The sequence below is a fragment of the Macaca mulatta genome, chromosome 1 (genome assembly GCF_049350105.2).
Source record: "Macaca mulatta isolate MMU2019108-1 chromosome 1, T2T-MMU8v2.0, whole genome shotgun sequence".
Lineage (NCBI taxonomy): Eukaryota > Metazoa > Chordata > Mammalia > Primates > Cercopithecidae > Macaca > Macaca mulatta.
In genome coordinates, this window is record NC_133406.1 from 226,168,866 (window position 1) to 226,192,190 (window position 23,325).

Here is a 23,325-nt window from a genome sequence, read left to right on the forward strand (position 1 = left end):
ACTGGCCTCCTTCCTCAGGACCTCTGCATGAGCTGTTTCCTCTGCCTGAAAGGCCCTCCTTGCTTCCCCCTCCTACCCACGTGTCTCACTTCCTCCCACCTCCTCTTTATTCAAACATGCCTTTCTCAGCCACCTCTTCCCTGGACACCCTTCCCTGTTCTTTGTTCTCCTTTGAACTGGCCACCAACTTAACACTGTGTATTCTGTGCTTATTGTGGGAAATGGTCACTGAAGCAAGTACCTCTTCCTTTCCCCTGAAGCCTCCCCTACCCTATAACCTGCTGAGAATTCAATGTAGCTTGTTCCTGGATTTCTAAGCCTACAGCTCATGCCAAGCGTAATCATGGCCTTGCCCATCCACTACCCGGCCCTGCAGGAATCCGCACCAGCAGCCTGGAAACCCGACCCCCAGCTCAGGACCTACCCACCCCCAACACTAGCCTAGAGGCCACCTGCAGGCAGGGCCTTGTTCTCGCTATTTCCAGAAGCCGGCATTCAGCTCAGCACAGCCCCTGGCAGGTAAAGGAAAGGGCTAACAGGTAACCCAGGGGCTTAGGTAATCCACCATTTCCAAATACCCTAATCTACCCCTTCCCTGGTTTTCCAGCTGAGGGACCCAGGACCATCCAGGTAGAACCCGCGGCTGTGCACAGAGCCCACCAGGGATCATGAGTCAGACAGGTACATGAGTGGCGACCTAGAACACCCACCCCACCTAGACGGGGCAGCTGTTCTGCGACTGACCGAATGGGGCCCAGTCATGCCAGGCCTTCCACATTTTCAAGAAAATTCCCAACTCCAGATGACGGCTACTTTCCATGCCTTAAACTTAGTCTCCCAGTGTTTCCACATTGGCAACTGATCACAGGCCCAGCCACGTCTGTGGGCGCGGCTGGGTGCTGACCGCTGACCTGAGTGAGTGTCCGCAGAAGAGGGAGCAGGAGGGATTTGGGCCCATCCACGGCTACTCTGCAGACAGAGGCCTGGACTCTCAGCCTGGCCCTACCATTCGCTTGCTGTGACCTTGGGTAAGGGCCCTTTGCCTCATGTGTCAAATGGGGATAATAGTATTGAATAATGCGTATTGAATGAGAGCAAAAGCTCCCCAACCACAAAGCTCCGGTTAACCACGCAGAGTGACTGCCTAACAGCCAGAGAGTCTCAGGCTAGACTGGGCAGACTCTTGAGAATGAAGCAGCACCCTGGGGTAGGGGGGTAGGGAGGGGTGGGGTTCTGAGCAGAGCTGCAAGACCACTGGACAGACTCTGTTTGGAGCTGGGGCAGGGAGGTGATGGGAGGCAGGGGGTGCACGGCCTGTCCTGGCCACCTGGAGAGCCTCTGCCTCAGGCATGGATGCTGATATGGTCTGGCTGTGTCCCCACCCAAATCTCATCTTGAATTGTAGCTCCCATAATTCCCATGTGTTGTAGGAGGGACACGGCTGGGGGCAATTTCCCCCATACTGTTCTCATGGTAGTGAATAAGTCTCAAGAGATTGATGGTTTTCCCTTGGCTCTCATTCTCTCTCTTGCTGCCACCATGTAAGACGTGCCTTTTGCCTTCCGCCATGATTATGAGGCCTCCCCAGCCTCTTTTTCTTTGTAAATGTCCTAGTCTCGGGTATGTCTTTATCAGCAGCATGAAAATGAACTCATACAGATGCCAGGAGCCAGGGCTTCCAATGGGAAAGGGCTGGAAAGGGCTAGGCTAGTCCCGGGGAGGGGACCAAAACCTGCAGACAGAGTGTCTGTCATAAGAGGGACTGCAGGGAGCCACGGGGGCCCTCTGCAGGCTTCAGGGTGCTAACTGCACATGGAGCACACTGTCCCTGCCACCACCCCGGCTTAGGCCTGCCCCTGGAATTGCTCAGAGGTCACCTGGAAGCCAGGAGGGCGGAGGGCCCCGGGAAGCAGGCCCCCACTGCCTGCTCCTCCCGGAGGGAGACAGGAGGCCAAGGTATACCAGCAGGAGGGAAATGGGAGGGGTCGGGACTGGGAGGGGGTGGCGTTTGTTTTCCAGCCTCTGAGGGGGAGTCCAGGAAATGTCCTCCTTCCTCCTAATCACCGCTAAAAATAGTGGCAGGGAATGGGGCCGGAACACGGACATTCCCTAGGTTGGAGCAGGAGGGGGAAATGGAGATTTCTGGAAATGCAACATCAGCCTCAGGCCCCATGCCTCACACAACGAGGGCTATTTTTAAAGGATTGTGTGGGTGTGTGAGGTCGTTTGCAGGCAAGATAATGGCCTGGGCTTGGTCCTGAGAAAGGAGGAAGAGGCAGCATGGGGCAGGGAATGGCCAGCGGACAGGGAGGCAGGACACTGGGGTGCAAACCAGCATGCTGTGTGGCTTTGGGAACTCAGGCACCCTCTCTGGGCTTTGGTGTTCTACTCAAGACTGTCCATCAGGAAGCTGCCCTGGGTGCCTAGTGATATGGGGACTGGTCTCACCCCCGCCGTGCAACAGACACACAGCAGGGCTGTTGAAGGCTGATGCAGGCAGCAGCCTCTTCCCAGAAAAGTTTACAAGAGAGGAGAGAGGCCGCAGAGAGCAGAGCTCACGAGTGAGAACCCGGAGCCAGACAATCTGGGTTCAAATCCAACTCTGCCACTCCCTAGAGTGATGTGGGGGGAGCTGGGGCAAGTCACATCATGCCAGCGTTTTTGCCATCTGTCCTACCTGGGTATCTGTCTGAAAGGCCTGCATCTGTGCGTTCACCTGCATGAAAAAGTTCACAGCGGCACTATTTGTAAAAGCTCCAAACTAGAAACTCCTCAGACACCCTCAATCAGGAGAACAGCTGCACCCACTGTGATCCCTTCACACGGTGGATGGCTCGACCCGGTGAGAATGAATGAATGATGGCCACACATGACGCAGAAGAGCCACACGGACCGAATGTCACGCTTCTAGAGCCAGACACAGATGAGTATATACTGTAAACAGTGCTAAGAAGAGAGGATGCAAGAGGGGCAGAATTAATCTGCGTGGCTAGAAGTCAGCGAGAGGCTACCTTTGGAGGGGGATAGTGGCAAGAAGGGCGCACAGGAGGGCTTCTGAGAAGCGAATGAGGTCCTATTCTTGATCTGGGTGCTGGTCACACAGTATGTTCAGTTTGTAAAAATTCTCCAAGATATGAACTTGAGATTCATGTATTATATGAGTACTACGTGATCCTTTAATTAAAAGCTTCTAGAAACTGCATCCACCTCATAGCACTGGTTTTAGAAATGCAATGCCCTCGGAACAGTGCCTAGTGTGCGGGGAATGCGGTAACCCAGCTTGTATCACCTGGAGGGCTGTGGGTCCCCGTGACATTAGCAGACACCCGCCTGGGGTAGCAGTGAGGCAGGGCAGCTCCAGGTGTGGGCAAGGTGGGCACTGTCCCTACTCTGAATCCCCAGGGCCCCTGGGGCTGGGGAAGGAAGATGGGCTGTGGGGTTGGTCCTGGGTTCAAGTCCAGCTCAGTCCTGCACGGGCCATGACAACACTGTCCATGTGTGACTGTGGTTAGTTAAGGGGGAAGACGTTCGTGGAGGTGCCAGGCAGTGCTTGGTATCATGAAAGGCAGAGGCTTCCCCAGCACTAATAATGACAACGGCGATGAGAACCAATGATACTAATCAAGAGAGTAACAGCTGCAGTTAGCGTTTATTAAGTGATTCCTAGGGGGTGGGTATTGTTCTACACCTTGTATGTTTTCATTCAAATTTTCCTCAAAGCAATCTTGAGAGGTAATGCCATCATTCTCCCCAGTTTACAAGTGAAGAAACTGGCCGGGCTTGGTGGCTCACGCTTGTAATCCCAGCACTTTGGGAGGCCGAGGCAGGTGGATCATTTGAGGTCAGGAGCTCGAGACCAGCCTGGCCAACATGGCGAAACCCTGTCTCTACTAAAAATACAAAAATTAGCCGGGCGTGGTGGCGGGCGCTTGTAATCCCAGATACTACGGAGGCTGAGGCACAAGAATTGCTTGAACCTGGGGGGCACAGGTTGCAGTGAGCCGAGACTGCACCACTGCACTCCAGCCTGGGCGACAGAGCAAGACTCTGTCTCAAAAAAACAAACAAATGAATAAACAAAAAACCAAATGAAGAAACTGAGGCAAAGGTAGATTACACTGACCCAGCTAGTAAGAGGCAGAGCCAGGTTCAGGCTGGGTGGGTCTGGTTCTGAGCCCCCTGCTCTTCATCATATCTAGGTAGACAGTCCCTGGTGCAGCAAGGCTGGGGCAGACGCTGGACCTGGGCATGGAATGGCGGTGCAGTGGGGAGCAGTGGAGCCTAGTGGTCCCACCCTGCAAGACCTTTCATCACCCTAGAGGCCACAGGCCCCAGTTGTCCCTGGAAGGTGTGGAGGCACATGCCAGGTCCCCTCACGGACCCAGTACGGCTGCTGGGATAAGATGAGTCTCAGTCCAGCTGGGACTCACAGCAGGTCACTAAGGATTCAGGTCCTGCTCAACCTCCCACCCGCCATGTGCCTTGAGGACACCCAGCAACTTCTCAGAGCCTCAGTGTTTAACTCTGTGAAATGGGCACAATAACAACCCAGCAACCTCATAGGTGGAAACGATATCTGAAGATGAGCTTTAGAATCCACAGAGATTTCAAAGGTGTGAAGACAGCTGTTAATGGGAGGGGAGGGCAGCTGCTGGGGGGCTGCGGCTGCCTGCCTGCGCCAGTCCAGGCGGATAAGTCTGTCTACTGCTGGCATTCAGTCTCAACCAGACACCGTGGCCCAGGATCCCAGCCATGATTTCAGACGCCCTTTTCAGTCACAAAACACTGTGATCTTTGCTTGTCTGACTTCTGTGAGACCCCCACAACTGCTTCCTAATTTAGTAGAGGAAGAAAGGAGTGGTTTTTTTTTTTTTTTTTTTTTTTGAGATGGAGTCTTGCTCATCGCCCAGGCTGGAGTGCAGTGGTGCGATCTTGGCTCACTGCAAGCTCCGCCTCCTGGGTTCGCGCCATTCTCCTGTCTCAGCCTCCCGAGTAGCTGGGACTACAGGCGCCCACCACCATGCCCGGCTAATTTTTTGTATTTTTAGCAGAGACGGGGTTTCACCATGTTAGCCAGGATGGTCTCGATCTCCTGACCTCGTGATCCGCCCGCCTCGGCCTCCCAAAGTGCTGAGATTACAGGCGTGAGCCACCGCGCCCGGCCGTGTGTGTGTTTTTTTAATCAAATCCCTAAAGCCTCTGCAGCAATAATTATTATTTTCAATTTTTGTGATCCTGTCTTTGATTTTTCCCCTCTTCCACGGGACCCCGTGACGGCTGCAGACAGAGGCGTGGCAGTAAAAAAAAAATCACAGAGAACAATTTTCTTGTCTTCTCCCGCTGACAGTGGCTGCTTCTATGGTGTAATCAGAAAGTGAGAGACCCTGTCCACCATCAACCCCCAGCCAGGGCCCTGGAGCTACCTGACGCCATCCCTTTAATTGTTGGGGTGCGAGAGTCTTATGGCAAGACTGGAAATCTACTGTAATTAAGACATCTATAAAATATTTAGACCACCATTCCCAGATATATTAATGATTATACATTTAAATGTTAATGAGTATAATTAGATGAGAGATTAGCCAAGCTTGTCACTAAATATACGTTCAGGACTGATAAACTATCTCACAGTAAAATTATATATGTGAGCAAACGTACACACTTTAGACTTCTGAGATAGACTTTGATTTGTCTTATTGAAAAAAGGCTGAAAGGGTGGCCCAGAAAAGTGGAGGAGGAGAAAAGGGAGTCTGCAGGCTGCGGGGAGGCCAGGGAGGTCAGAGGGGAGAACTCTAAAGACCCCATAGGGTTCTTGGAAATGGGAAAGATCAATAAGTTAGTGTATGTGAAAATTTGCACACCTCCATGAATGGAGAACTCATTACTCTTAGGAGTAGCCAGTTTTTGGTCTAATGGTCACATCCCAGAGGCAGGCTTATGAGAATGGTTTATAGGGGTGACATGGGGGTATCCCCCAGAATTCTAAGGCTTTTTTTTTTTTTTTTGAGATGGAGTTTCGCTCTTGTTGCCCAGGCTGGAGTGCAATGGCGCAATCTCAGCTGACTGCAACCTCCGCCTCCTAGGTTCAAGCAATTCTCTTGCCTCAGCCTCCTGTGTAGCTGGGATTACAGGTGCCTGCCACCACGCCCGGCTAATTTTTGTATTTTTAGTAGAGACGGGGTTTCACCATGTTGGCCAGGCTGGTCTCGAACTCCTGACTTCAGGTGATCCGTCCTCGACCTCCCAAAGTGCTGGGATTACGGGCATGAGCCACTGTGCCCGGCCAGAATTCTAAGGCTTTAAATTTGGTCATACAAAACTAAGACCACAGTATCTGCAAAAGTATCTGCCAGGCAACCTGTCATCTCCTAGGTCAAGAACAAGATAAATAGGACTTAGCCACAGCCTTATTAATAGAAGGGTTTATGTTTATTCAACAAAAACTTGCTCAGGCACTGAGCTGCAGCTGGGGAGTCTGGGTAAATAAGACAGATAAGGTTTTTTTTTTTTTTTGAGACTGAGTCTTGCTCTCTCGTGCAGGCTGGAGTGCAGAAGTGCAATCTCGGCTCACTGTAACCTCTGCCCCCCAGGAAAGCGATGTTCGTGCCTCAGCCTCCCAATTAGCTGGGATTACAGTGTGAGCCACCAATGCCCGGCTAATTTTTTTTTATAGAGACGGGGTTTCACCATATTGGCCAGGCTGGTCTCGAACTCCTGACCTCAAGTCATCTGCCCACCTCGGCTTCCCAAAGTGCTGGAATTAAAGGCATGAGCCACCATGCCTGGCCAGACAGATGAGATCTTTATTCCCATGGATACTATGTCGGAGCCAGGAAGACACAGAAGCACATGACACGTGTTTAATTATTATTTAAATGTAATTATTTAAATACACACTGAGGTCATCGCTGAGAAGCAAACAAACAGGGAATACTGGGCCGCAGGTGGCATGGTTTGCAAAGACCTCTGTGAGGCCTGAAGGATGGAGAAGCTGCCATACGTGTCAAGAGAGGAAGAATGTTCCGGCAGAGGGAAGGGCAGGTGCAAAGGCCCTGAGACAGCAAAGAGCTCAGTATTTTCTAGAAGTGAAGGCCAGGGAGGGGCCTTGTGCAGAGGAGCCTGGGTTTCCCTGCAAGGAAGTGGGAAGACAGTTGTGTCAGTTTCCCATGGCTACCATAACACACTGCCATAATCTGAGGGCTTAAAACAAATGCATTCTCAAGGCTGGGTGCCGTGGCTCATGCTTGTAATCCCAGCTCTTTGGGAGGCTGAGGTGGGTGGATCACCTGAGGTTGGGAGGTTGAGATCAGTCTAGCCAACATGGTGAAACTCAGTCTGTACTAAAAATACAAAATTGAGCCAGGTGTGGTGGCATGCGCCTGTAATCCCAGCTTCTCCGGAGGCTGAGACAGGAGAATCATTTGAAACTGGGAGGCAGAGGTTTCAGTGAGCTGAGATTGTGTCATTGCAGTCCAGTCTGGGCAGCAAGAGTGAAACTCCATCTCAGAAAAAAAAGAAAGAAAGAAGGAAAAAAAAAAGTCTTCTCTGGTAGTTCCAGAGGCCAGAAGCTCAAAATCAAGCGGAGCCACATCCCCTTCAAAGTCTCCTCCAGCTTCCAGTTTCGCTGCAGTCCCTGGTGTCCATCAGCATGTAGATATGTCACCCTGACCTCAGTCCCTGTCTTCTCATCACCTTCTCCCCTCAGTGCTCCTCTCTTCTCTTCTCTTCCAAGGGCACTTGTCCCAGGATGATCTCATCTTGAGATCCTCACCTTAACACCATCGGCCAAGACTGTTTGTAAATGAGGCCATGTGCACAGGTTCCGGGTGGAGGTACCTACCCAGGGACCACTGTTCAACCCAGCATAGCAGTGACGGGGTTAAGCGGGGGCGCCCTGCCCTCCGATCACTGTGGCTGCCTTGCGGAGACTGGATTGGGGACTTGGGGACAGGTGGACGCAGGGAGGCCTGTCAGGGTTTGGCTGCTGCTCAGGAAGCAGGACAGTGGCTTGGAGTGGGACAGCAGCAGCAAAGACGAGGCAGTGGGTCCAACGGAGGCTGAAGTGGGGGGACTGTGTCCACCAGAAGGGATGGTGGTCACCAGGAAACCCCTAAAATATAGAAGGACCTGTGGAGCAGACACAGAGAGGGGTGACCAGCCTGACTCAGGCCCTAGACCTGCCCATGCTGACGGTTGGTCCTTAGCAGGCCCCCCTGGAAGAGGAAGGGAAACCCCAAATCCCTGCAGCTCAACCGTGCCAGCTGCCACAGAGGCCACCTCAGGCCCACTCTTCACCCGAGAGATAGCTCCAGTCACACAGAGCATCGGGCAACTGGCAGTGAGCTTTGGTTTTCAACAAAGTTTAAAAACATCAGTTTTTATGCCAGGACCGGTGGCACACGCCTATAATCCCAACATTTTGGAAGGCCGAGGAGGGAGGATCACGAGGTCAGGAGATCAAGACCAGTCTGGCCAACATGGTGAAACTCCGTCTCTACTAAAAATACAAAAATTAGCCGGGCGTGGTGGCGGGCGCCTGTAATCCCAGCTACCCAGGAGGCCGAGGCAGGAGAATTGCTCGAAACCGGGAGGCGGAGGTTGCAGTGATCTGAGATCGCGTCACTGTACTCCAGCTTGGCAACGGAGTGAGACTCCATCAGAAATAAATAAATAAATAAATAAATAAATAAATCCATCAGTTTTTCAAGTTCTTATAAACTTGAAAAAAGCAGTCTTTAGTTCATACTGTGTGTCAGAAGTGTTCTAAAACTTTATATATTATGAATCCTCTGAAGGAGGTGCTATAATTATTATTATTATTATAATTTTTTTTTTTTTTTTTGAGACGGAGTCTCGCTCTGTCGCCCAGGCTGGAGTGCAGTGGCACAATCTCGGCTCACTGCAAGCTCCGCCTCCTGGGTTCACGCCATTCTCCTGCCTCAGCCTCCCGAGTAGCTGGGACTACAGGCGCCCGCCCCTGCGCCCGGCTAATTTTTTCTATTTTTAGTAGAGACGGGGTTTCACCATGGTCTCGATCTCCTGACCTTGTGATCCGCCCACCTCGGCCTCCCAAAGTGCTGGGATTACAGGCGTGAGCCACCACGCCCGGCCGGTGCTATAATTATTAACTACTATGATTCCCATTTTATAGAGGGGACAATTGAGGCACAGAGAGGTGAAGTCATGCAGCCAAGGTCCCACAGGAGAGAAGTGCCAGCCTCCAGAGGCTTATTTCTCCTGACCCAAGAAAACAGCTGGGCCAGTGCCAGGCAGGGTGAGGGCAGGGAAGTCAGCCCCACAAGCCGACTGCCTGACCATCCCTTTAGAATAGCAGATGGCCTCAGCCCCACAAGCCGACTGCCTGACCATCCCTTTAGAATAGCAGATGGCCTCAGCCCCACAAGCCGACTGCCTGGCCATCCCTGTAGAATCGCCTGCAGCTTTCAGCTAACTGCCCTTCCTTCGCTCTAAGCAAGAGGTATGTGCCAAGATTCTTCCCGGGACGAAGGCTTTCTGGACAGTGACAGATGGCAGAGCTCCACGGGTGCCAGCAGATGCTCTCCCACACAACAAGCCCGGAGCAGGGTTCTAGGGCTCTCTTCCAACGCGCTGGAAATGCCGCGCCACGAGAGGCTCATCCAGTGAGCTTCAAGGGTTAATCCGGGGACTACTAGGTCTGGAGAGGGTCTGGCACTGAAGAAGGCGATAGAATTATACAAAAAACCAACAGCAGCAGCAATGATAACCATGCCCAGGCTCTGCCGTGGAGCACTGTGTTTGAGAAAACATTTCGCAATCTTTCCGCAAGGTGGGCAGGGTGGGAACCTACGGGCTTACTTCATAGATGCAGAAACTGAGGCTCAGAAAGTTAACAGTCACTTCCTCACAAATGACTCAGAGGCCCAAATCCAGATTTCTGATTCTTAGACAAACCCTCCCTGCCTCCCAGAATCCTGCAGGTGTGGATGGCTCTTGGGGCACTTGGGTAGGGGTGGCCTGAAGGATTCGAGACTCACTCAGAAGGACCAAGGGCAGAATTTCAGCCCTTTTCTCGGACCAGAGAGCAAACTCGGTTCTTAGTTTCTGCTCAGCCTAAGACAAAACCCTCCTCTGGAATGAGCTCCAGTTCCGTGAGGCTCTCGGCCATGGTTCACTTAACCATCCTTCCTGTGTAAATGAATTTCTGAACTGCAGAGCAACGATTTCTCTAGCATGTCATAGCACCTTTGCACTTCCTATCCACTCTGTCTGAAATGCCCCTGCCCCACCTCACCCCAGTCCCATGCACATGGCTCACTCTGCTGCCTCCTTCAGGTCCTCATTCACCTGATCAGGTTCTCGGAGCAGCTGTACTGTTCTCCCATTCCCCCTCCCCTTTTCTTTTTTTTGAGATGGAGTCTCGCTCTGTGGCCCAGGTTGGAGTGCAGTGGCGCGATCTCACCTCACCGCAACCTCTGCCTCCCAGGCTCAAGTGATTGTCCTGCTTCAGTCTCTGAGTAGCTGGAGCTACAGGCACCCGCCACCAGGCCCAGCTAACTCTTACGTCTTTTTTTAGTAGAGATGGGGTTTCACCATGTTGGCCAGGCTGGTCTCAAACTCCTAACCTCAAGTGATCAGCCCACTATGGCCTCCCAAAGTGCTGGGATTACAGGCGTGAGCCACCGCATCCGGCCCTGTTCCCCCATCTCTAAAACTGTCATGTTGCCAGATCCCCCAGCACTATTTTCCTTCCATACTTAATTTTTTTCTAATGCTCTTTTTTCATCTGATATCATCTGTTTTGCATTACCTGTTTACTATCTAGCTTCCCCCTCCCCCACTCGAATGTAAATGAAACAGGGGTGAGGAGTTTGCCTCCTGCTATTTTGTTTCCTGCTATTCCCACAGCGCTGAAATGAGAGTCTGGCATACAGAAGGTGCTCAATAAATATTTGCGGAAGCACTGAAAGTGACCACAGTGGAGGCGTGTACAGGTGCAGAGGCCAGAAGGCAGGAGTCTACGGGAGGGAGGCCCTATTGCAAATCCACAGACTCCTGCGGAAACCTGGCGTGTCTGGGGAGCCACACTCAATTCAGCACTGCCTGAGCTTAGCTAAACTGAAGGTCGGGAAGAACTGTTCCCAGCCGGGAAGCTGGCTGAGCCTCTGGGTACACGCTAGGACCACGTCTGGTGCCTGGGGTTGAGATGGAGTGAGCTTGACTCTTCCCATTCTTTCCTTTTCTTTTTTTTGAGACAGAGTCTCTTTCTGTTGCCCAGGCTGTAGTTAAGAGGTGTGATCTCAACTCGTTGCAACCTCTGCCTCCCCAGTTCAAGTGAGTCTCACACCTCTGCCTACTGAGTAGCTGGGACTACAGGCGTGCACCACCATGCCCGGCTAATTTTTGCATTTTTAGTAGAGACGGGGTTTCGCCATGTTGCCCAGGTTGGTCTTGAACTCCTGGCCTCAAGTGATCCGTCTGCTTTGGCCTCCTAAAGTGCTGCGATTACAGGCGTGAGCAACCACGCCTGGCCGTGTTCCCATTATTTTCCGTGCAGAGGTTTTCAAAAGGATCTGCGTTCCGTGTGTGTCTTCTTACCTCCTTGATTCCTACGCTGTGCCCTGCACTGAGGGCCTGGAAGAAACTGGGGTCGTCTAGCCTTAGGGCAAAAAGCCAGGGAGGCTTTTCCTGCCTCCAGGTGTGGGACGTTCTATCAACCCAGCAGTGGGGCAAACCCCCATCCTTGCTCACAATGGGAGATCTGGGCTTAACTGGGTCTTTTAGGACAACTTTTCTAACACTGAGGTCTGCAATGTGTGGATTGGTCCCAGAGGTCCCCATGGGAGGCAGCGGAAGTTTCTTCTGGGAGGCCTCTTTACCAACTGGAGCAGGTGGGAAGAATAGCTTTCTGTACCTGGCCACCTAGGTTCAAGTCCTGGCTCCCCTACTCACTAGCTGGGCGACTTTGGGAGAGTGTCTTAACTTCTCTGGGCCTCTGTTTCCTCATTTGTAAAATGAAGAATGGTAGCAGCTCCTACTTCACAGGCTACTCCACGTGCAAGGGACCTGCAACACTGCCCATGGTGTTAGCTGCCATTATTACTAGCAGCAGCTAAGAACAGATGCAGTCTGAGGCTGGGGGGGTGTACAGAAAGGCTCTTGCAAGTTTCGGCAGCCCTGAGGGTGCGGGGAGGAGCGAACTCATTCACACAGAGGAGGGGGCTTGCAGGCTCTGGACTGGCCATGTCCACCACCCACCTTCCCACTCCTCCTTCCTCTTTTTGGTCCTAAAGATGCTAAGTGATGCCCCGCCTCCAACCCTGAGTGCCCAGTGTTGGCTACACGAGGACACAAGAATCCCTGCTGTCAAGGGATTTATGGCAAGGTCAGAAAGAAGGGTCTAAATACAAATGGATGAGAGTAAGGTCTATGTTTTTGTTCATTCTCTCATTCATCCAGGCAAACTTTATTACTGGCTTTAAGCATGGTGACTTGGCACCCTGCTAGCACAGAAACAAAAACACCTAAAGCCTTTAGCAGTAATCAATGCAATAAGTAGGTAATACAGGCCATGAGAATATGAGTATTTGGGGTTGAGGGAGGGGGAGTCAGAGAGAGAGCATGAGATGGCCGGATCCCTGGAAAGGCCTCCGGGAAGAGGGCCTCTCCCAAATTTCTGAGAAATGGGCAAAAGTGCAAACACCCACATCTCAAGGCTGCGTGTTCTGGTGGCTGGCATCCTGCGCCTTCAGAGCTGGGATCTTGCCAGACCCCTGAGCATTTCGAAAGCAAAAGAGGAGACAGCTTATCCAATTCAGTCAGGAGCCCTGGGATCTAGAGATAACGTAAGCATATGATCACTTTACCTCTGCCCTTGCTTTTGGGTACAGCACCTGGACTCTTACTCTAACCGGCTACATTAGCAGGGCAGGTTCCAGCTTCTGGGGCTCAGTCTTCTCATCAGCAAAGTGGGAATCAAACTCCGATCTGCCTCCAAAGACTGAGCCAGTGGGTGTACTCTGTTTATTAACACATTAATATCCACATTTGCTTAACACCCTTGGCTATCTTGGTGAATACATCATTTGGGTTATCTGAGTTTTCTAAAGAGTTGAGCCTATTTAAGCATGAAACTCAACAAATGTATTGCTTAAACCATTTCCTGATGATGGAAGCTTTTAAAATGTAGTGATGAAAGTGGAGGTGCTAACTCATTGTTCTGACTGGTAAATAAAGGGAGGAAAGTTAATTACCTAGCTTTCCTTTTTGAACTCTACCAGTGGGTAAGCAAACAGTAGATGATGGGGAGTCTGTTTATGGAAGGGCTCTAGCTACTCCATGAAAAAGGAGTAAGAGAAGACAACACTGCCACTCTGCTACTTCTGCTGCACGTCTGGATTCAGGTGTCGCAGGTCCTGGGCAGACAATATCACAAAAGCAAGACAACTAGATGGCATGTGCCTCTGGAGAGGAGGACCCAACATCTCCTTTGAAGGAGTCTTGCAAAAAAAATCAGTAAAGAAATGAGTCTGAATCTGATCCAAGCCTTTAGATGAACTATCAATTTACAGAAAATTCAAAGGACAGAGGAACATGTTAAGGACACCATGGGGATGCAATTAGCAAACTCCAGACCCTGGAAAACCTACCAGACAGACAACATGTTTCCTTCAACAAATAATTAGCATGGATAATAGAAAAGAAAGGAAGAAGAGCTTCTAGATTCAAAAAGACTTAAAAAGACATTAAAACTAATCATACCGTGTAGACATTTGGATCCTGATTCCAACAAAGTACAAAATGTATGGGTCAATAGGAAATTTGAATAATAACAGTATCTGATCATTTTTTCATGTGAGATGATAGTTTGGAGGTTATGTTTCTTAAAAAGAGTCCTTATCTTTTATAGATATATATTAAAATATCTGTAGATGACATGATGTATCTTGGATTTGCTTCAACATAGTATGGGGAGGAACGCGTGGAGGGTGAGACAGAATTGGCCATGGGTTGATGAATGTTTGGGGTCAGGTAATAGGTAACTGGGATTCATTTCATTATTCTACTCACTTTTGTATATAACAAAAGTGTTCCATAATAAAAAATGTCACCAAGGCTAGCAGAAGACATTTTATGCCTCTGCCCAGTGGTCCAAATGGTGGAGCTTGAGTGTTGGCCAAGTTCTGTAGCCTTATCCTCGCTCTCTTCCTTTGCTATGGAGCTGACAGCTGTCCTGTCTGCATGGGTGCCCAAAGCAGCCTCTCCCAACCCATCTCTCAACTGTTGTGGGCTTAGCAAGAGGATCGGTTCATTGCAGCTGTGGAAGCACAAGTTTCCCCAGCCTGAGCAAGGGGTGCCATGTGTGCAAAGGCGCTTGGCCTTGTGACTCTGGGTCTGCCTGTCCCCAGGCAACCCTCCTGGCCTTCCTGGTGCTCAGGATGCTCTGGGAACTGGGATGGTGCATACCTGAGTTCTCAACAAGCACACCGTCACACACCACCCTCCTTCTCTTCCATCGGGATTCTGGGTGCGGGAGGGGAATGTGACTGGTGCTTCTGTGAACAGGCAGTCTCTTTAAGGCACGTTCTCTTAGGCTCCAGCCCTGGGTGTGCTTTAAAAAAATCTTCCTGCCTTTGCTGGCCATGCCCAGGATGCCACCTGGGGAGTCAGTGCCCGGGCAGTAGGCCGCCTGAATTTCCTGGTGCCCTTGGGCCCCTGGGTAGGGCTAGCTGAGGCTGGAGGGAAGGGGGCTGCTGGCTTACCCCAGCAGGCAGGCTCATGTGCAAAACTGCTAACTCAGCACACAGGCTTTATTTACTTCTGCAAGAGAGAAAAGTATTTGCCCTCTTAAGGAAACCAAAGTGAAGAATTTCCTGCCTGATCGTCCAGGGGGGAATAACAGGAACTGAGCTACTTACAGCCCAAACAAACAGCACTCAGGGAGGAGGATGCAGCTCGAGAGGCCTTGAGGACTGTGGCTGGCAGGGGAATGGGACCTCAGCCTTGCTGCTCCTGTTGTGAATTTGCTGCCCCTGCCCAGGGCTCCTGGGCCCACAGGGACTGACTCTCAGGATAGTAACAGTGCCTTACACAGACCTTGAACGTGGAAGGCAGATGGGACAAGCTAGAAAGAGCCTTAGACTTAGAGCCAGGGCTAGAGGCCCTGTGGCACCTGTGCAGGTCACATAACCTCTGGCCTTTGAACCTGCCTGTTCCAGGGGGGTCTAAAGGGTCACATGAAATGACCTCTGTGAAGAGCTCTGCAAACAGTGAAGTGCTCTGCAAACCCGGCAGGGCATTATCAGTCCTCCTCACAGCTGTCTCACTCACCCCACACAACCTAATGAGTACTAGTGTTCCCATCTGATGAATGAGAAAGTAAGGCTCAGAGGGGTTAAATGACTAGCCTTGGTCAGCCTACCAGTGAGCGGCAAGGCCACCTACTTTCAGGCTTGCCTGAGACCTGCAGAGTCCAGCAGGACCCATTGTAACATCCGCCACTTCTGGCCACTCATCCACTTGGGAAAACTCTTTCCTCTGGCAGCCTGGGCTTCAGACTTACAGCCGAGGCCTGGACTCCGAGGCGGTGCTGTCTGGATGCGTGAGGTGTGGCCCAAGCGCTGGGCTCACGGCGATAAGCTTCAGGCCGAGCTTCCAGGGGAAGCAGCTACTCACTTCCGCAGTCCACGAGTTCAAGACAAACAAGGCCTCCAGGAGCCTCAGCAGGCTTCAAGGCCAAAACAGTTCTTTTATTTAAAAGGGAAGGAAGAAGGAGGTGATTTCTCTGCTCCAGAACTTGGCAAGAGACTCCGCAGCTGACCAGTCCCACTTGCAGGGACCGCCTCTGTGCCAAGGCTGGGTGATGGCATGGCTTCCTTCCTGTGCTAATGGAGGCTCCAGGCACATGGGAGATGCTATGAACTGATAACTGTATCAGGAAAAAACTCCTTATGCAAATCAAAGCCCAGAAGTTAAATGGGTGGTGGCATTTAGGTTTCTTAGCAAGCAGGCCTGTGCTGGAAAATGAGGAGTGCACCGTTTCCAGTCTCCTCCACTGTGGAGATACCCACTTTGCAGGGCCCGCTAAACATCTGTTGTGGAGGCAGGCAGGCGGGCTACCTACCTGCCCTGCAGAGCAGAAACCAAGAAGCGAAGGAACGGCAGGGCTCCCACTACCCACAAGTTGGCTGGCCGAGCCCACCTTGCGTCCCACCAGAGCTCTGCCCGAGCCTTCCACCTGGGACCTCCTCCTGCTTCCTGGGTCCAGACATAGCCAGCCTGGGACACAGAGAGGCCTGAGAGAGCCCTGGGCTCAAATCACACCCTCCCCACCTCCCAGCCAAGTGCAGTGTGCCAAACTGGGGACCGCAATGCCTGCACCTCACCAGGTAGTTGCAACATTACATTCCTAGCTCATAAAAAATCCCCGCCAGATTTGGAGTGCCCGTTCTGGGTTCAGATCCTGCCTCTGCAGCTCGCTGGCGATAAACGGAGATAGTCATATCCATAACACTCCAGCCCCTCACCCAGTGCTCTGGTTCCTGAGGCCTGCCCAGCCTCCCAACCTGCTAACTCTCAGAGTTGTTACCAAAGGTTACACGAGTGTCTGTCCGGTTCCTAGCAGGGGCTTGGCCCCTCGAGGTTACTGAGTAAATACGGCTGTGATTGGTTTTAGGAGTATCATCATTCCTTCCCTGGAAGTTTCTAAAATGGCAATCGCTGGTGCATCCCACCCTTCTTCCTGGCTTTACTTTTCTCCTCAGCACTTAGCACCAACTACCACATCATACATTTTACTTATTTCTCTGGTTTATTATCTGTTTTGTCAACTGCCGTATCCCTGTCACCTAGGACAGTGCCTGGAACATAGTAGGTACTCAGTAAACATGTGTGGATGAGTGATTGATCACCTGCTTCCACTCTGACACCTGGGCCTCAGCCCTGTGGATGGGATAAAATATGATGAGGGAAAAGATAGGAGAAAGATCCTGCCCTTTCCTGGCTCGCTGTCGGGAGGGACCTGCCCGGCCCGGGCTTTTCTTGCTCCCATCCAGTTCAATCCAATTAGAACTTCATAAGCTGTTGCTGCATGCAAGGTACCTGCTAGGTCACCACCAAACCTCTGCAGGTGGGAGAGGGCTCCTCTCTTCCCTAAGCCTAGCAAAGATTTAGCTCAAACCTCCCCTGGCCCAGAGACCTGGGTCATCTACCTCCAGTCTTACTCTTGGCCACGAGAATCCTCCTTTGCTTCAACAAGATACTGGATGCATAAGTGTTTTGCAAACGCTAAAGGGCTTGGCCTTTGATTTTGATGTTTGCTGGTGCCCCTGGGCTGGCCTGGCAGAGCACCCCAGAACCCCAAGTCTCATGGTGGTGGGAACTGTCTCTGACACAGCTCACAGTCCCAGGGCTCAAGGCTCAGACCCAACTGAGTTCTGATCTGCCTGGACATCTACCCAGGGTCCAGTGTCATGGTAAGGCACAGAGGAAACAAAGCTGTATGTGCCACCGGGGCCCGCTGAGATGTCTGTCCCATCACAGAGGAGACAATACAGCAGGCACTGGTTTCCTTGCTGCTGAGGTGCCAACACTAATGCTCTTTAGGTTAAAAAAAATTTTTTTTTTTGAGACGGAGTTGTCTTGCTCTGCCATGCAGGCTGGAGTGCAGTGGTGCGATCTCACCTCCCTGCAACCTCCGCCTCCCGGGTTCAAGCGGTCCTCCTGCCTCAGCCTCCCAAGTCGCTCAGATTACAAGCGTGTGCCACCAGGTCTAGCTATTTTTACAATATTTTTAGTAGAGATGGGGTTTCGCCATGTTGGCCAGGCTGGTCTCACATCCCTGACCTCAAGCGGCCCACCTGCCTCAGCCTCTCAAAGTGCTGGGATTATAGGCATGAGCCACCGCACCTGGCCCCCTTTAGGTTACAATTTAAACTCAGAAAAACAAACGAACAAACAAACAAAACCAGGAAGCGGTGGGCACAATTCTGGCTAACCTGGAGCTCGGGGAAAGTGGGACAGGGTTGGCAGGGTCAGTGTCAGAGAGGTGTGGAGCAGGGTGCACACAGCACCGACAGATGGTACCTGCCCAGTGACTGCCCTGCAAACACTGGCACGCAGTCTGTAATGAGTCAGACTGGACTCCTAGGGGCTGGGTCCATGCCCAGCAACCTGCAAAGGCAGAATCTGTGGAATGGATTAAAAACATGTTTTTTTCCAAATAAAACCGGGGATGATTTTAAGCAATCAAAGTGCTCCTGTAAAATATGTGGCAGGTCTCTGCTCCTGAGACCCTCCTGTGTTTTGGGATGAAGGTCGGCCATGGCACCCCCTCATTCCCAGGCTGGGCTTGGTTTGCGTATTATCCTCCCCAGTGGATATGAGGCTGTAAGGCCTCAAAATAGCAACCTGGGAATATTTACCTCTGTATCACCAGCTCAAAAGAATAATCACCTTTAATAATGGCAATCATAAAAAGTCGATTCTCAAGTACCTGGTTCGTGCCCAGCAATGAGTATGCTTTAAGTGTCAAGATTCAATTAATCCTCACAATCATGCCAGATGGCGGGTACTATTATTATGCCCATTTTACAGATGAGGAAACTGAGGCAGGATAGCTATTAATAAGTGACTTGCTCACATGGTCAATGAGTGCTTAAAGCGGGATTTGAACCCCTCTGTCTAATGCTAGGGGTGGAGCAAGATCCCATAAAAAAGGGCAAGGCCAGAAGCACCTCTGACCCCAGACTTGGTTTCCCCAGAGGCTGACTTCGATGAGACACCATCTCATCTCCTTGAAGACGGCAAACAAAATGACCAAACTCTGGCTACATGCCTGGCCCTGTGCCAGGAGATTTACACACATCATCTAATTGGATTCTCAAAACACCCTGAAGAAGTCAACTGTATTGTCTCCAGTTCACAGGCAACTCAGGTTCTGAGAGATAAGGTCACTTGTCCAAGATGGTAACAGCTAGAAAGCAGCAATGCTGAGAGCCACGCCCACAGACTCTGGAATCTTCTTTCTCCAGATTCTTTCACTCTGCAATGGTATCTGCACAGTACCAGCCTCTTCTACACAGCGGGTGCCCTCGGATCTAGGAAGCTGGCTGGTATAAGATGGACCAATAATTTAGTGGCCACCAAGGAAGGAAGAACACTGCCAACTGTGACGGGGAAGGCACTGGTTTCAGACGTGCTAGAATGCAAAAAGTGCACACTTTAGAGTTTATGAAATACAGGACGTTCTCATCCAGACAGCACCGTGAGGTTGGCCGGTCTGATATCATCCTCTTCACCCTGATTGTGCACGAGGCTCCAGGTATGTTCACCTCGCTTTGTCTTTGACCTAGGTACGCCCAGAACCTTCCACAGTGCCTAGAACAGGAGACACTCAGAGGAAATGTCCTTTAAGGCCAGGAGAAGGAAGGAGCAAAGCAGGACTGGTTTTATGCTTCCCTCAGCAGAGGCCAGGACCTACGCAACCTGCAGCCCCTGGAGCTGAACAGGTTTGTGTATGTGGGCAGGGGACACTGTGAGTGACACCTGGGGGCAGAGGCTGAACCCAGGTCTCTACCTAAGGGAGTGATACAGCAGGCAGGTGCATTTTACAGCACACCTGGGGAAGAGTCTCCAACTGCAGGGAATGGGGGTAAGAGGTTTCATGGTGATCCTGAGCTGAGAGACAAGGAATGGGTGAGCTGATGACCTGAAGGCAATGCCCGTCCCCCACCCCTTTTTCCAAGCTCCCTTTCATGCTAGAATGTGAACATAAGGAACATTGCCTGAAAAACAATCACAGGGGTGCTATCCCATGGGAGGGGGCCCTCACTTGGCCAAACCCAGTGGGCAAAATAGAATTTTTATTGTTCTGTTGGTTGATCTCTGCTTTATTTTTAAAAAACAGCTTTACTGAGATAGCATTGGTATGGGATAACCTGCCTGTAATTTGAAATGCCTAATGAGCCAAGCTTTGACGTATGTAGACACCCCGAGACCATCACCACAATCAAGATAATGAATCTATTCATGGTCCCCAAAGGGATGAGTGGATTTTGACCTACAGTCTCGAACACAAGTTACCAGAGCCACTGCCAATTGAAGCAACAGAGATGAAAACAGCTAAGCGGAACCCACTGCCTACCGGATCCACGCACTGCGTTTTTGCATTTTACACGCATTATCCCACCTGGAAAGCTCTAGGCGGGGTGCTCACATCCACGACGTTATCCCCAAGGCATAAGGTTGTGAGGCTAACGAGTGCCATATAACCCAAGTCCAAATCCCAGCTCTGCCTCTTCCCAGATGTGGGGCCTTGAGTGCCTTCCTTTACCTGTCTGTGCCCTTCTGTCGCCTGAAGATAAAAAAATACCTTCAATTGTGTGTGTGTGTGTGTGTGTGTGTGTGTGTGTGTGTGTGTTCATTCTTATTTTATTTTATGAGACGGAGTCTCTCTGTGTCACCCAGGCTGGAGTGCAGTGGCGCCATCTTGGCTCACGGCAACCTCCGCTTCCCAAGTTCAATTGATTCTCCTGTCTCTCAGCCTCCGGAGTAGCTGGGACTACAAGCATGCGCCACCACACCAGGCTAATTTTTGTGTTTTCAGTGGAGACGGGGTTTCACTGATTTGGGTAGGCTGGTCTCGAACTCCTGACCTCAAGTGATCCGCCCGCCTTGGCCTCCCAAAGTGCTAGGATTACGGGTGTGAGCCACCGCGCCTGGCCATGTGTGTGTTTTTTTGGTGAGGATTAAAAGATTTAATATTCATCTAGAAGACTCAGGACAGTACTTAGCATGATGACAATGACGATGATGGCGATGACGCTGGTTTTTCTGAATGAGGAAACTTAGGTTCCGGGAAACTAAGTGACTTATCCAAGGTCATTCAGAGAGTCACTGGCCAAGCTAGGCTTGGAACTCGGACAGTCTGATTCCAAGTTGGTGCTGTTAACCCCAATGCTGTTCTCTCTATGGCACAAAAAACTCAGGGTGCAACGCAGCTATGTGTCCTCACCTCTGGGGCTACAGACCCACTGACTCTTGGCCCAGTCAAGGAGTCAACAGTGTCAGCAGCCTGTATCCCCAGATTTCTCTCTGTAAACTCAACCAATTGCTCCTGGTCTGATTCCCCTTTGACATTCTGTGTCCTCCACAAGGAATACCCGTGAATTTTGGCTAGGGCCAGCCTCAGCTGGGAGAAAGAACAGCCCCTGTGACTGTCAAATAAATAAGATTTTGCTTCTGTGGGGCCAAGTGGGACACTGCCAGAAGAATCCACTTCCCACCCTAAGTCACCCACACGTGGAACAGAGAGTGATCCTCACGAACCTTCTGAACAATGATTAACATTGTGGGAACACACGGCCTCTTGGTGAGGTTGACCCCACAGGCGGGGAGCACTCCAGCAGTTGAAGAAGGCATGTGTGCAAGCTCAGAGTGGAGAGAAGTTGGCCCAGCTGACCAAACAAGGGTGGCTTCATTCATGGAGCAGTGCCCGGTGCCAGGCTCTGTGGAAAGTGCCCTGTGTGCACTGCTGACAGTCCAGGGAGTAGGGGCTGCTGCTCTTCCCTTATAAGGATGAGGATGAGGAAACTAAGGCCTGGAGGCACCAACAACATTGCAAAACTTTTTTTTTTTTTTTTTTTTTTGAGACAGATTCTTGCTCTGTCGCCCAGGTTGAAGTGTAGTGGTGCAATCTGGGCTCACCTGCAACCTCCATCTCCCGGGTTCAAGAGATTCTCGTGACTCAGCCTCCCAAGTAGCTGGGATTACAGGTGTGAGTCACCAGGCCCAGCTAATTTTTTTTTTTTTTTTGTATTTTTAGTGGAGACGGGGTTTCGCCATGTTGGCCAGGCTGGTCTGAAACTCCTGATTTCAAGTGATCCGCCCGCCTCAGCCTCCCAAAGTGCTGGGATTACAGGCATGGCCACTGCGCCCAGCCATGTTGCAGAACTTTACCTGCAACTGCACCACCACCTTTGCTGGGTTTGGGGAAGCTGGGATTTTTATTTATTTTTTAGAGACAAGGTCTCCATCTGTCACCCAGGCTCGAGCGCAGTGGCACCACCATGGCTCACTGCAGTCTCGAACTCCTGGACTCAACTCCTGCCTCGGCCTCCTAAGTAGCTGGGATCACAGGTAGACACTACCACACCTGGATAATGTTTAAATGTCTTTAGAGATAGGGTCTTGCTATGTTGCCCAGGCTGGTCTTGAACTTTTGGGCTCAAGTGATCCTCCCGCCTTGGCCTCCCAAAGTGTTGGAATTACAGGCATGAGCCACTGCACCTGGCCAAAGCTGGAATTTGAATTCAGGTTTCCTAATGTTGATCCAAACATACAAGCACTGAGCCAGGCACACCCCCTCTTTCCCTGCCTTTTTCGGCAGAGAAGCAAACAATATACACGGCTGAGTATTTTTGTGCTTATTCCATGCCAGGGGCTGGGCTAGGTCCTTCCTATCCTCAAAAATTCTTCCCAGCAGTTCTAGGAGGAATGAACCTTGCTTTCTGGAGGGATTACTGGAGGTTCAGAGGGGTACAGTGGCCAGGCAGCGTTTGGCCACAGGTTGGAGTGGCTCTCTCACGACACCCTCTGTACCCCCCGAGGTGCCTCCGCACCCCTACCTTGAATGAGGTGCTCCAAGGAGGGACAGAGGCACTGGCTTGTGCATTAGAATCCTATTGCTGCTGTAACAAATTACCACAAACTTTGCGGCTTGAAACAACACTGATGTATTATTTTATAGTTTTAAGGATCAGAAGTCCACGTTAGGTTTCACTGGGTCAAAATCAGGGTGTTGGCAGGGCCAGGCTCCCACCGGAGGCTGTAGGGGAGAATTTGTTTCCTTGCCTTTTCCAGCCGTTAGAAGCTGCCTGCATCCCATGGCGGGTGGCCCTGTCCTCCAGCCTGAAAGTCAGCAACAGGGTACCTTCAGATCTCCCTGACTCGGACCTTTCTCCAGCCGCACATCTCCTTCCCTCTCTCTAACCTGGCGGCCTCCTTCTGTAAGTACCCCGCGATTACCCGGGGCCCACGCACATCTCCTTCCCTCTCTCTGACCTGGCGGCCTCCCTCTCTAAGTACCCCGCGATTACCCAGCGCCCACCCAGACAATGCGGATCATCCTCCCATCTCAAGATCCTCCGTCACACCTGCAAAGTCCCTTTTACCATACAATATATCCACGGGTTCCGGGGATTATAACGTGGACATCTTGAAGCGGGGGGCATTATTTAGCCAACCACAGGCTGATACTGTCGCGCCCATCCCACCGGCCCCTGGCCTGGGGTCAAGACCAGCAGGCGGGAAGAAGTCAAGCCGGACAGGGCAGACTGAGAGTGTCCT

At 51.3% G+C, this 23,325-nt stretch overlaps 1 protein-coding gene and 1 long non-coding RNA gene across 4 annotated transcripts in view; one reads left to right on the plus strand and one right to left on the minus strand.

The window, feature by feature from the left end:
- KAZN (kazrin, periplakin interacting protein) overlaps positions 1–23,325 on the minus strand; it is a 515,264-nt gene that overhangs the window by 93,985 nt on the left and 397,954 nt on the right. The window lies entirely within an intron of this gene.
- On the plus strand, positions 19,115–21,360 carry LOC114674097 (uncharacterized). The gene is made up of 3 exons (XR_003725070.2): positions 19,115–19,248; positions 19,332–19,487; positions 19,886–21,360. It is a non-coding gene; the product is annotated as an uncharacterized LOC114674097 (long non-coding RNA).